This window comes from Poecilia mexicana, unplaced genomic scaffold (assembly GCF_051168715.1).
Source record: "Poecilia mexicana isolate PSO_F unplaced genomic scaffold, ASM5116871v1 scaffold_19, whole genome shotgun sequence".
Taxonomy (NCBI): domain Eukaryota; kingdom Metazoa; phylum Chordata; class Actinopteri; order Cyprinodontiformes; family Poeciliidae; genus Poecilia; species Poecilia mexicana.
The window spans coordinates 3,373,392-3,387,289 of record NW_028263388.1 but is presented as its reverse complement, the minus strand read 5'-3'; the positions used below and the strand labels follow the sequence as shown (position 1 = coordinate 3,387,289).

The following is a 13,898-nucleotide window of genomic DNA, read 5'->3' as shown; positions in this document are numbered from 1 at the left end:
GCAAAACACAAAGTTCAATCTGCATGTGACTGAATTATTTTGCCCTCTGGTCTCAGACTGGAGCCAGATGTAAACCTGGACACTTTTTCAAAGAAGAGCCGATTGGAAAAGAGAATTTCAGAGCTACATGAATTCATCCTGTCAGTTTTGGCTTCTTGTTTTTACTAAATGCCAGATAGAAATTTTATGCAACTTTAAGAGACACATTACAGCAGCTGAATTAGGTCATCCATGCATTATAGAAATAAACCATTATTAATAAAAAACATTTCTAGATTGTGCAAAAATGCTGCTGTGGAACAGAGTCAGACTACATAGCAACAGCAGTCAACATTCACATGCAGTCTGACTATGAAGCTAATGAAGCTAATTAATATTAATTTATGTGAATGAAGTGAAACATCAGGTGGGCAGAATGAGTATGGAGGCCTGCTGATCATTTACATCTTAATGCCAGGAGGAGATACCTGAGTCCAGAGCAGCCAAACTGCTCACATAATGTTGGCTACATACTAAAAACCTATTTGTGAAGTTTGTTAAAAAAAAGGCTGCAATCAACTCATATAACTCATTACAAACCTAAATTCATCATTTTTATTCTTTTTCTTTTGTTCCTCAGGGTGAAATTCAGCTTTAGAATGTCAGATTCCACCAAGAAGAGCAATAATGTAATGGTTTATTATATCACAGTCTGCAGGTTAACACTTTACATTTGTACATAAACTTTGATGGGAATGTTTTAAAATGAGGCTTTTTGTTTTGTGTTTTTTTATGTCCGTTGCTTCAAGCTGGATGTCGTCTTTTCCTCCTTATTTTTATGGCTTGTAAATCCCTCTGTATATATTCCTCTTTTTGTAAAGAAAAGATTTCAGCAGCGTCTCTGCTGCTGTCAACATGAAGGTGGACTCTGTGATGTGTCTCTGAAGTGAATTCATATTCAATAAGAGCCCCAGCTGCTGGTTACAGTGTGGAGAGCTTAGTGATTTGTAGTTACATGCTTAAGTATGAAACATTCAACATGTTGTAATACTGAATCAAATCAAATTAACATTATACAATGTTTCAGATCATTAAACAGACACATATTATCAGAGTAAACCCAAAAGTTTGTTTTCAGATGGTTTCACTGAGGGGAAAAAGCAGGGCTGCACCGATTTCTGTTTTCTGGCCGATCTTTAAAAAGCCTGACTTGCTGATTCTGATGTTACCAATTACCAATGTTTTGCCTGAAATGTTGCCAAATATTGCAAGAAAGTTACTGAGTTGGCAACAGTGGACAACTCAGACATGACCAGGTGAGTCTGTCAGTCAGACTCTCACAGCAGAGCAAAAGATGACTGTGGCGGATTCTTAGACCTTTGCTGAGGAAGATAAGCTCATTTGATAAGATCGGCTTCACATGCAAGTCCGACCAATCACAGATCTCCCAGAACTAAGGAAATTGGTGCCGATAAATCAGTGCACCCTAGAAATAAGCGATCCAAACCAGCCTGGCCCTATGGGAAATAAGGATCGTCCCCTTATAAAATCATTAACTAAATGATTAACTACATTTTTCTATGTTGGAAAAACAATAACTGTTTAAAAGTCAGAGTTATATTAGCTTGTGGGAAAAATTAATTAAAACCTCAGGTTGGAAATGTGGTTTTAATAAGTTAAAGGAATCCAAGGTGAGCTAGAGATCACTTCTGTCAGGAGCAGCACATCAAGTCTGGACTGGGAGCGAGAAGCAGCCCTGCATACGAATGATACACAACATACCAGAGAATATAATGTACACATTGTATTGTTTCAAAAGTTAAAATAAAGAGCAGCATCCTACATGGAAGAAAGTAACCATTTTAAAAAATGTATACTTTCTTTCATGACTCCATCTTATCATCTTATTTTTCTCTCTCACACACAGTATATTTTTCTATATTCACAAGGACTTTGCATTGACTTCCATTCATTTTTGCAGCCGAACTCTAAGCTAAACTCACATCTTCATCCTAAATTAACCCCAACAGAAAACAGCACTGCTCCTTATGGGGCCTGAAGGTCCCATAAGGAGCAGTCACAACATTGCATTTTAGGAAAAATGGACCTTACAATGTGTCAAATACAAGGCCAGACACACACTTAGTGACTTTGACTAATAACAGGAGATACATGGAGATGCATGTTAAAAATGTCCTGTCCAGCCACTGTAAAAAAAAAACGGCCTCATTTTACGGTAAAAAACTGGCAGCTGAGTTGCCAGAAGTTTACCGTCTTTATACGGTAAAATTCTGGCAACCAAAACTGCCAGTTTTTTACCGTATTTCTAAAATACGGTAAAATTCTGGCAACCAAAGCTGCCAGTTTTTTACCGTATTTCTAAAATACGGTAAAATTCTGGCAACCACAGCTGCCAGTTTTTTACCGTATTTGCTAAATGCAGGATTTTACCGTATTTTTAAAATACGGTAAAATTCTGGCAACCACAGCTGCCAGTTTTTTACCGTATTGTGTAAATGCAGGATTTTACCGTATTTTCAAAATACGGTAAAATTCTGGCAACCACAGCTGCCAGTTTTTTACCGTATTTGCTAAATGCAGGATTTTACCGTATTTTTAAAATATGGTAAAATTCTGGCAACCACAGCTGCCAGTTTTTTACCGTATTGTGTAAATGCAGGATTTTACCGTATTTTCAAAATACGGTAAAATTCTGGCAACCACAGCTGCCAGTTTTTTACCGTATTTGCTAAATGCAGGATTTTACCGTATTTTCAAAATACGGTAAAATTCTGGCAACCACAGCTGCCAGTTATTTACCGTATTTGCTAAATGCAGGATTTTACCGTATTTTTAAAATACGGTAAAATACCGTACTTCCTAAAATATGTTAAAAAAAAATAAAATGTGGTTTTGCCGTAGTAAATACGGTCATGCTGACTGAGGCATAATATCTACATGAGTGAAAAACACATCCAGACTGTATGATATATATTGACATTTTATTGTAAACCCTCCCCCCCAAAAAAAACTTATGCTAAATTACTGGTCACTGTTCCTACCAGAATTTTACCATACAAATTATAGTACAACAACCAAGGAAGTGTAACTTGTCAAGCATTTCTATACAGAAAGTTATAAAGAAAATAATTTCTAATTAAACAAAAATACAGATTACGAGTAATCCACTTAAAGAAACAATTTCTATTTAAAAAGTCAAGTTAAAAAAAGAACTGATTCTATTTTCTGTCCAGTTTCCTCACGGTATTACTGAGATCTGGAAAACAAAAACGAAAAAAACAGTATGTGTCCACATAAGAGATAACATATTGTAGAAGAAAAAATGGTGATAAAAGGATTCTTGTTCTGGGTTGAGAGTCACAAGTCGCTGAGATCAGACTTTGCTCAGGATGGTTGTAGTCTTCCCAGTCACAGGTTGAAATTGAGACTCACATGTTGTCAATCGGGTGTTTCCTCTCTGCTGGAAAACAAACAAAGAAAAAGTTAGAAAGATGCACTACATGAACATCTTATTCGCTTAAATGTTTGTTTCACCTTTGTTGACTTGCATATGGACACAGGTACTTCAACCAGGTGGTGTGATCATTTCTGACTGAAAATTCAGTAGTTAAACCTTTGTTTGTTGTCAACAGGTGTGATCCTCTGGTCTGGAACCAGACAAAATACACAAACAAAAAACATAAATAAAAACAAATATAACTGTTTTAGGCAATTTATGAAATAGATACTCACCATTTATCTGAGTCTCATGAAGGCCAATAGGTTGTCTTCAACCATTTATGTAAGTTACATTTCCTGCAAGCTAGCAGAAACAAAGCTGTAAATGTGAACACTTTTCATACAGGCAAACAAATTGATACAGCTGAGACAATTTATGCTAGGTTAGTTTTTCTCAGTCACTTTTGGTGCATTTCTCAAGTCATTGTTGGCATTTACAAAACAGTAAGCGCATTTCTCAAAACAATTTGTAGAAACAGGAAAAATAGCATTTGGTTGCTTTCAAAATCCTTAGTTCAGCTCTTAAAATTCTGTCTGTTAACATATCAGTGACTCAAAATAATAAGTTATAGTTTCTCTATGTACAGATAAGACAGTCAAATTGATTAGTCATGGGAAGAGACTACAAAAGGATCATTTACGCCAGTGTTTCTCAACCCTGGTCCTCAGCGCCCCCCTGCTCTGCATGTTTTAGATGTGCCTCTACTCCAGAACAGCTGATTCAAATGATTGGATGACAATCAAGTACTGCAGAAGCTTGTTAATCATCCAGAGATACAATTCAGGTGTGTGGCAGAAGGGAAATACCTAAACCTGCAGGACAGGGTGACGCTGAAGACCAGGATTGAGAAACACTGATTTACGCTTTTGCTATAATTTATTCATGGACCATGCCATGGTGATTCAGAAAGAAAAAGACAGAAATGCAGAGAACAAAAAAAGTAGAAAAGGAGCCACAGGACAATCTCCTCAAGGAAAACTGTACAGTGCTGTAGAAATTACATTACATTTTAATTTCCATAGTCACTTTGTTCCTTAACTCCACTGAGGAATCTTTTTTCCTCAGTGGGGTTAAGGAATGAACAGTAGGGTGGGAGGACCTCCATCAGCATCATGTTGTGGGTCTCAGCCATGTCCTGATGTTGGACTGATGGAAACTGGCAGATGTCCTCAGCCTCTTCTGACTCTTCTTCTGCTTTCCTCCCAACTATTTCCTCCTCAGCCTCACTCCTCTTCTTCTCTCTGTAGGGCAGTATGCAAGTGCACAGTCTTTGCAGATATATTTCTTACACCTGCAGCACACAGTATGTGTTTTACAGTCTGAGGGCAGAACTGACATCTCTTCCTCTTACTTGGCTTAGCTGGGGAAGTGGCTGTGGTAGATGGATCCTCAGGTTGATCAGGAGCTGCTGCACTCTGAATAGCTTTCACAACTGCTGCTGAGGCTTCTGTGTGGGGGACATGCAGCCTTCTTTCAATGAGTGGAGTTACAAGTGCCTTTCCTAGCTGCTCCAGGAACACCCTCCTCTTGTTGTGCTTATGAGACATCCAGGTTGGGTTGATCTCTATCCAAATCACAAAGGCATTGTAGGAGGACACATCAATGATGTTGTGGAAGATGACCAGGGGCCAGCGGGCAGTCATTCTTCTGCAGCTATATGCTCCAATCACCTTATCTAGGTTGTCCACACCTCCTTTGTTTCGGTTTTATTCCAGGATGATGATTGGCTTCCTGTCTTCACGGTCACTAATGTCGCCGTCTTTGTGCAGTGTGCTCAGAAGAACTACATTCTTGTTTTTCTTTGGGAGGTAGGAAACTAGAGTGGTGGTGGGTGTGAAGGCAAACTTTGAGGAGAAGACCTCTCTCTCCTTTGACCCAAGCAGTGCAGGTGGGAGCTCAGGCTTGTTCTTTCGAACTGTACCAACCATGGTGATTTTCCTCTTCAGGAGCTGCTGTCCGAGTTCATAAGAGTTGAAGAAATTGTCACATGTCACATTGTGACCCCTCAGTCCCTCTGTCACATCAAGCACAACTCGCAACCCCTGGTTCTTCTCTGGGCATCCACTGGTTGACTTCCTAGTATAGACTTGCATTTTCCAAGCATAGCTTGATTCGGAAGCCACCCATGACTTGATCCCATATTTTGCTGGCTTGCTGGGCATATACTGCCGGAAAGGACAACAACCTTTGGACAAAAGACATTAGCATCAGTGATTAGTATCAGTGTCACAGAAAACAGTCAAAGAAATCAATAGTGAAAATCACTTTTATTACAAATATGAAAACAGATTACCTCTAAATGGAACCAGTTGCTCATCCACTGTTACATCAGGCTCTGGATTGTAGAGGTAGGGCAACCGCTCCACCCACTTGTCCCATACCTCTCTTATGGCTGCAAGTTTGTCTGTCATACGTCTTGTTGGTCTTGATTCACGGTCATCAAATCGTATCAGTCTTGAGTAGGTGTGAAAGAGTTTGACTGGCATTGTGGCTCGGAAAATTGGCCTTCCACTCTCTGCTTACTTCTGCTACTGATTGATCTGAGACACAACTAAAACTTTGTAACATTTTGTGGTTTGTAAATAACTCTGTGACCTTGATTTCAACTCCATTTGCCTCACGCGTCATTTTGACCTGAAGACCATCTTTGTACCTTTTTTTGTACAGCTTACATGGAAATGAGAATAAAAGCAACACTGAACTTTTTCTATTGTCTGGGCCAATCTAGGAAAAGTCTTAAAATCTCAAGTTTAAAAAATTACATTTAGGGGATTTTGGGGGGGGTTTAACACAGTGGCGGGTCATTTTGACCCGAGGACAACAGGAGGGTTAACATATTTTGATCAAGATGATAAAAGCAAATTACAACGGGGGGAAAAGCATAGAAGTGTACATAACCAGCTACATGATGTACAGAAGCAAAACTTGCAAAACTAATTTTTTTGATGTGCAGAAGTGACACAGTAATTTGAAGATTGAACAGGTAGTTTTAAGAATTTCAATTCTGTTCTGAGAGATGCACCCAAACTGAGAAAAGCTGTAAAATATTAATATTTAAATTCTCTTATCTTAAAATCCTTCAACTGTCATGGACCCAGTGACTTTAGTGCAAGTATTTTGGGGGTGAGAGTCAAGAGGTCAAAGGAAAATATTAAATATTATCTCTGATGCCAAGCTTTATACTTCTAAGTATTACCAAAGTATTGAAACAAAAGCTAACATGTTCTTCAGAGATTTAACTTGCATGCATGAACATTTCACACTCAAAGTAATTCAAATTAATTATTGAACCAAACTTGGAAAAAGTTGCTTCTGCCATTAACAATAACTTTAAGCACATGTAGTCTAAAGTAGACGAGAAATATAATCTATGCAGCCGTTCCTACAGAAACATTAATGGAAGTGTTGCATCTGTGAAAATTAAATGTTCCGTTTAGTAAAAATATATAGCGTATTTTCCGGTCTATACAACGCTACTTTTTTCCTAAGTTTTGAACCATGTGGATTGTAGCCCGGTGTGGCTTTTCTGTGTATTTTTCTTCAACCACCAGGGGGCTCTCTAGCAGGAAGTGAATCATTAGAAGTCAAAATTGTAAATCAAAGAAGAACGCGTTAATTTTCATTTAGAACAACCACATGCTAGCAGCAGGCACGACGGAGAAATGCTTTCAAACTCATATGATGCAGCTTTTAAGTTGAGGGCTGTCGATCTGCCACTACAGGAGGGAAATAAAGCCGCTGCACTTAAGCTCGGTATAAAAACCGTGGTTCGACTTTGGAGACGTAGTGCTGCGTCCTTAATATATCCAGCAGATTTCATAGGACGCAGCTCTCTGCTGGGTCCTTACGGAAAAACTGAGAGCAGCTTACAGGTTGTTTTTGTTTGTTTGTTTTTTCCCCCAAAAAATTTGAAGGTGCTAAAAATACGGTAATTGGTTTTAAAATATTTTTTTTTAAATAAATTATCTGCAAATAATGCCATCTTCGAGTGTCTGCTGTAGTAGTGACTAGCGGCGTAATGATGTAACTTTCTTACCACTAGATGGCAGTAGGTACAGAGCATTTTACATTAAAACAAGAGAATTAGTGATGCATGAACGTTACAGGTAGCGGTGAGAGCATCGTATTTAGCAAGACTATGACGACAGTGATGAGAAGATAGTGAAGCTCAGCAGTAGTTAGAAAGAACATGGGTCCATTTCCCACAACATGTCTGTGTGAAGTGAGCTTCTCAAGCCTGGTTACTATAAAAACTAAAACCAGAGAGAGACTGAGAGCTGTTGAGGAAGAGCTTTGTCTTTCTTCAATTTCTGCCAGGAAATCAGCTGTTTTCATCCAAACATGCACAGGTTTCACATTAGATGGGTAAAATAAACAGATATTAACATCATTTTGTACATGCAACTCTTCATATTGTAACAGTAAAATCTTTCCCAAATATTATTGCTTCTTTCAGAATAAGAATTATTTTCTGTATTCTGGCTAAAAGAATGCTTGTGGATTAGTTTGTAAAACACTGAAGTTTTCTAGAACTTCTTTAAATTTAAGCCCACAGTGTTGTGTATTTTTGAAGTGGACTCAAGACACTTTGAGAAGAATGACTATATATATAATATAGGTGGCTACAGAGTATCTTTGTTTACTGTGAGGGATTTAGCCCCTCCCTAAGAGGTGCTGTTTTTCATGTTCTTTGTATATTCTGGGTGAATGTATTGTTTTGGGAGGTGATTTGATTTGTTTATTTGTTTTAATCATCTTTTCTCCATATTGTTTGTTTCTAGTTTTGTTTTTAGTGGTGTTTAAGTTAATGGTAACTTTATAGACACTCTTTAGGTATAGTTTAGTGCACATGTTTGTTTGTTCTAGCTGAAAATGGCTCCACCCCTCTAATTAGTCCGGATGGGAGCCCATCCTTTAAAAACCAGGTGGTTGAGATGAGAGGTAGATTCTCCTTCTTGTTGTTTTGACAAATATGTTGTGCTGAACTGAACTGAAAGGTATGAAACAGAAGATAAAAGAAAAGAAATATATTGAGTACTCGACAACTGCTGACTCCAGTCTCTTTCCTCTTGAGTCGCATAACTAACATTTACATTTTTGGTCGGTGGTGTGCCTCGAGATTTTTTCAATTGAAAAAGTGTACCTTGGCTCAAAAGAGGTTGAAAAACACTGAACTAGATAATTATTTGTTTACATGACATAACAGTCTCCATTTACTGTAAACCCTGCTATTTATCACAATAACAAAATGAAAAACTCTCTAGACTATTCTCTACTAATAGCACAATATTTAAAACCAAGTGTGGGATTTGTGAAACTTCAATGATGGGTGACTTTACAACTTGTATGATTTTGGATAACACTAGAATTGTTCTTTATTGAAGTTTCACAAATCAGATAAAGGTTTTACAAATCCCACACTTGGTTTTAAATATTCTGATATTAGTTGAGAATAATCTAGTCCAGATTTGAAGAGTCTAGGTGTTGTAGTTTTTTAGCTAGAGTAAATTAAAGATGCTGATTGTAGTGAAAAATTAGGTGGAATTGCCCTTTAGCCATTTCCCAAATTGGAAGCAGCAATTGGAAACCAATTTCAGCTTCATTCAAGCAAGAGGGGCTAACATACAGTTCTCTTAATGTTAATGATCAAATACTCTCATAAATGATGGTGGCGTTGGCTGTAGGAGTTTGCTTTGCAATCGGTGGGTCGCCAGATCGATGCCTGGTCTACTGCTGAGATTTCAGTTTGGTGTATTAAAGGCATTATTAAAAAAGAAACCAAAATATCACACCAGCATTCTGTTCTTTGTAAAAAATTATTTTGCAGTCTTGTTTACGCTTTTACATTGTAGATCTAAATATCAGACAAAATTTGTAATTTTGGCTGATTGCTACTGTTAAGTTTAGGGTAATTAACTGCTGGCAATATTACAATTTTTTAAGAACTTTACAATTACTTATATTTTTACACTATATTTCTGTATTTTCTACATTCGTAACTGTCACAATTATTTAGGATATATGTTTATTCAGTTATGATAATGCCATGTATTTTCTACGGCAGTATAATGCTGTGAATATTATGGTCAGTAACTGCTGGTATTTTACCATTTTTTACCGTAAATTTACTGACTTTCTTTGCAGTTTCGACTTACGGTAGTTCCATGTAATTTCTACGGTAATGCAATGTTTTTGGATACGACGATCAAAAACTGTTGGTCTTTTACCATTTCTTACCGTAAATTTACTGACTTTCTTTGCAGTTTCGACTTACGGTAGTTCCATGTAATTTCTACGGTAATGCAATGTTTTTGGATACGACGGTCAAAAACTGTTGGTCTTTTACCATTTCTTACCGTAAATTTACTGACTTTCTTTGCAGTTTCGACTTACTGTAGTTCCATGTAATTCTATGGTAATGCAATGTTTTTGGATACGACGGTCAAAAACTGTTGGTCTTTTACCATTTCTTACCGTAAATTTACTGACTTTCTTTGCAGTTTCGACTTACGGTAGTTCCATGTAATTCTACGGTAATGCAATGTTTTTGGATACGACGGTCAAAAACTGTTGGTCTTTTACCATTTCTTACCGTAAATTTACTGACTTTCTTTGCAGTTTCGACTTACGGTAGTTCCATGTAATTCTACGGTAATGCAATGTTTTTGGATACGACGGTCAAAAACTGTTGGTCTTTTACCATTTCTTACCGTAAATTTACTGACTTTCTTTGCAGTTTCGACTTACGGTAGTTCCATGTAAATTCTACGGTAATGCAATGTTTTTGGATACGACGGTCAAAAACTGTTGGTTTTTTACCTTTTTTTACCGTAAATTTACTGACTTTTTTTACAGTGTGGTTCACAGATAGTCCAGTGTTCCAACCAGGTTACTGCAGCTTTTTATTTTGTTCATTCCAATATAAAGGGAAAAAGTACAGCAGAAATATCACATTATTTTGGGAAAAAGGTTATGAGCGATAAAAGGTTATATTTGTCTGATTTCTGTATATCACATAAAGCAGGTATGGCAGTTAGCTACCATTTCAAAACAACATCATTCATTAGGAGTATACTTAGACTAAGTATGGCTACTTGTCATAGTTATTTGAGCATAATTTAGACACTGATATTGAAATATTAGTTATCTGTTGTAGAACCACACAGTTCTTTCAAAGAGAAGTATAAATGATAAATTCATGTTAATTTGCTGAAATGTGAGCAAATCTTTCTTTGGAGTTCTAACTGGAACCTACCAACCAGCACAGTGTACAGCTTGGAGACAGAGCTGTAAAAAGTAAATCCTAAACACACATTTTATTTTGTGTCTTCTCCATGTGGAGCAAGAATCTCTGAAAATGTATTTATTATTCATTTCTTTTTAAATTTCCCATATGTCTTTTTTTTCCAAGTTTTGAATCATTTTCACAGCTTGCAGAAGTGAACACTGAATAATGACAGTAAGTATTGAACTTTATGTTGGGTTCCTTCTCATACGTAAAGTGGGAGCCTGTATTTAACAGTATAAACTGATCTGCTTACAGCAGACTGAACTCAGGAAGAACAGTTGAGTTGTTTGTTAGTTCTAATTTTAGCGGCCTGACCTTTTCTAGCACTGACACAAACAAAGGTGCACAGACGGTGCCTCATCTATAACCAGCACTGGTCACACAGTGGACACAGAACCGCAGCCTCCCCCGTCTTTCACACACACTTACACAAACACAGAAGCGTTGCTTGTTATGGGAAGGCTTTCTGCCATCTTGTATCTCACCCTTGGAGCCAGGTTCTGTCTCACCACACACATGCTAACTGGGAAACGGCATGTGAACTTTGCCCTGGGTCAGTGTCTGAATGCGAAGATCCCTGTCGCCACAGATGTAATGAGGCGAGAGACATTCGCAGAGCTCCATTATCACTGGACATCAGTCGCCTCCAGTGACATACACTTTCACACACACACACGCACCCAAACACACACATGGACAGAGAACTCATACTTCTGAGGTTTGCTGTGAACTTTCACCTCTACTGTCCTGCTACAGATTGTTATCTACACACAATGATATTCCATCAGTTAGAATATTGTGATAAGGCTTGAAAGGTATGTTTCAAATTTAGCCTGAAGGCTGGTATTAATCATTAAGCTCAAATTTCTGTATTAAAATAATTTTTATTGTTCTGATGTAAAATCCTAATCTACAGCCATCAGAATCAGGCTCCATCAGGCTTGAAAACATCAGTTTGTATTTAAATCATCTCCGTTGTGTTTTACTTAGTGATGGAGGGACTGATGGAAGTAAATGAACTTTTCAATCAAGAATAATTCAACAATATCAAAGTTTGTGTGTACTTCAACAGAAGCCACCAGTCAGCTGATTTCAGAAGGTTCATCAAGAATTTGTTTTATGAAAGAAGTTTGGAAAAAACATATTTCTTTCTTTCCATATTTGTCGTAAAAAGTTTGGATTGAAATCACGCATGCCTTGTTTGTCCTTTTACAACACACACAGAGCAGAGTCACAAACTTGCATTCCATCCATTGCAGACTGATCATCAGGATTTGGATTAAAAGTTCAGTTTATTATTCCAACTGATAAAAAGACAAAGGAAATTCAGCAGATTACTTTGCAACAATCCCTCCTGCTGAACATGCACGACAGTGGAAAGGAAAACTCCCCTTTAACAGGAAGAAACGTCCAGAATTTTTTTTTTTTTTTGTAAAAATGCTACATGCACTCTAAATAACCTGAGCACCATCTGAAGTGACCCACTAAGGGTTTGAGAAGACTGAGCAAACAAAAAAAAAGTAAATTTTAAACAACCAAGAAAGTAGCAGAGTGAGAAAGAGTAGTGGGTTTGTCCTGCTATAGGCTGTAACCTCTCACTATCACAAAGGAACAGCCCCTTAAACCAGAATATATAAAAAGAAACCATGAGACTCAATAAGGTGCTGCATAAAATTACACTAAATATCTTTGTAACGAGGAAAAAAAGTTGAGTCTCTGGGGCGACACAACAATCTTCACATTTTCCATTCACATGAAACAGTAGTTTGTTAGTAGAGTGACATTTGCTGCAGGTTGGCTCCTCCCATCACAAAAACACAGCAACAATTACCCTCAATGTGTAAGAACACACTCACTGTGATCCTACACAGTGAATGGCAAGATGGAATAAAGGTGTGACCATCACCAAGCGCTGTGTCTGTGAATAGTGCCTGGTCAGTGGTGGGACTAGGGTCTGCCTGCTGCATTGTTGCAATAGCTGTTAAAGCCATTTATTGCCTTGTTAAAGTGTTTGATCTCTGTAGTAAAATACAGGCAGCAAACACCTCCAACCACCCGCCTCCTCCTGCTGCTCTGCAGTAACACAGGAAGCTCAAGCTGCTGGTCATCATCGTGAGACTGACTCACGATGATGACCATCTGCAGACATTTGAGGTTTTCCTCTGATCATTCAGATGTTATGATAAACATATTAAACATCTTAAACTTGAAACTGACCCCCAGTCAGATGCAGCACTTTCACCACTAGGGCTGAAATAATGAATCAGATTAATTTGTAATTAATTGATTATTGTTATAATCATCAACTAGTTTAGTAATTGATTAATCATTAAAGCTGCAGTATGTAACTTCTATAAAAAATATTTTTTCATGTTTGTTGAAACTGTCATCATGTTCAGATAATCTGAGAGAAAAGTTGGGTTCCTCTTCTTTCTCCCAATGCTAACTAGAGACAACCAACCAGAGGCAGGAGGAGGGTCTTAGCGCTGTCAATCACTTCTTCATATGGAGCTGCTCTCTCGCCGTCTTCCTCTCTATGCCTCAGCTAGCACAGCCTGTCATGAATGCTTAGACTAGTTAGCATAGCTACCAATGATGGCAGATAAAAGGTAATAGTAAGTTGTTTCTCCCGCAGTAGCACATTTAGCAGCAAGTACATGAGATTGATCAACAGCGCTAAGAACCCCCTCCTGGCTCTGATTGGTTGTTTCTGGTCAGAACAGTGCATTCTTCAGACGGTACCAGCAGCTCTGGGAGGAGGTGGATCTTTTCACAGATTATCTGTCTCATAGCAAACTGTCAAGACAAGGTGACAGTTTACATGTAAAATTATTTTTTTTAATAAAAGTTACATACTGCACCTTTGATTGTATTAAAGTATTCAGCCTCAAAAAATGCTATTTGCTGAATTGACCTTTTTGTACTTAATTACTACTATTCAGAGTAGTAATTAACATATTTACACCTCTGTCTGTAAATTTTACTAAGGAATGCTGTGGTATTGCTTTTTACACACAAAAAAAGTTTATTTCTTAATTAAAAATGAATTAAATTATTTGTTTATTTGCATTTCTTAATGCATTTCTGATGTATAAAAAAGGACTGCCTGGT

The 13,898-nt window shown here is 37.6% G+C and overlaps 1 long non-coding RNA gene across 1 annotated transcript; it reads right to left on the bottom strand.

The window, feature by feature from the left end:
• Window positions 1-2,964: 2,964 nt before the first annotated feature.
• Window positions 2,965-3,980, bottom strand: LOC148153567 (uncharacterized). Its single transcript, XR_015761542.1, has 2 exons — window positions 3,733-3,980; window positions 2,965-3,647 (listed from the first exon to the last, which is right to left on the bottom strand). It is a non-coding gene; the product is annotated as an uncharacterized LOC148153567 (long non-coding RNA).
• Between the last annotated feature and the right edge of the window lie 9,918 nt (window positions 3,981-13,898).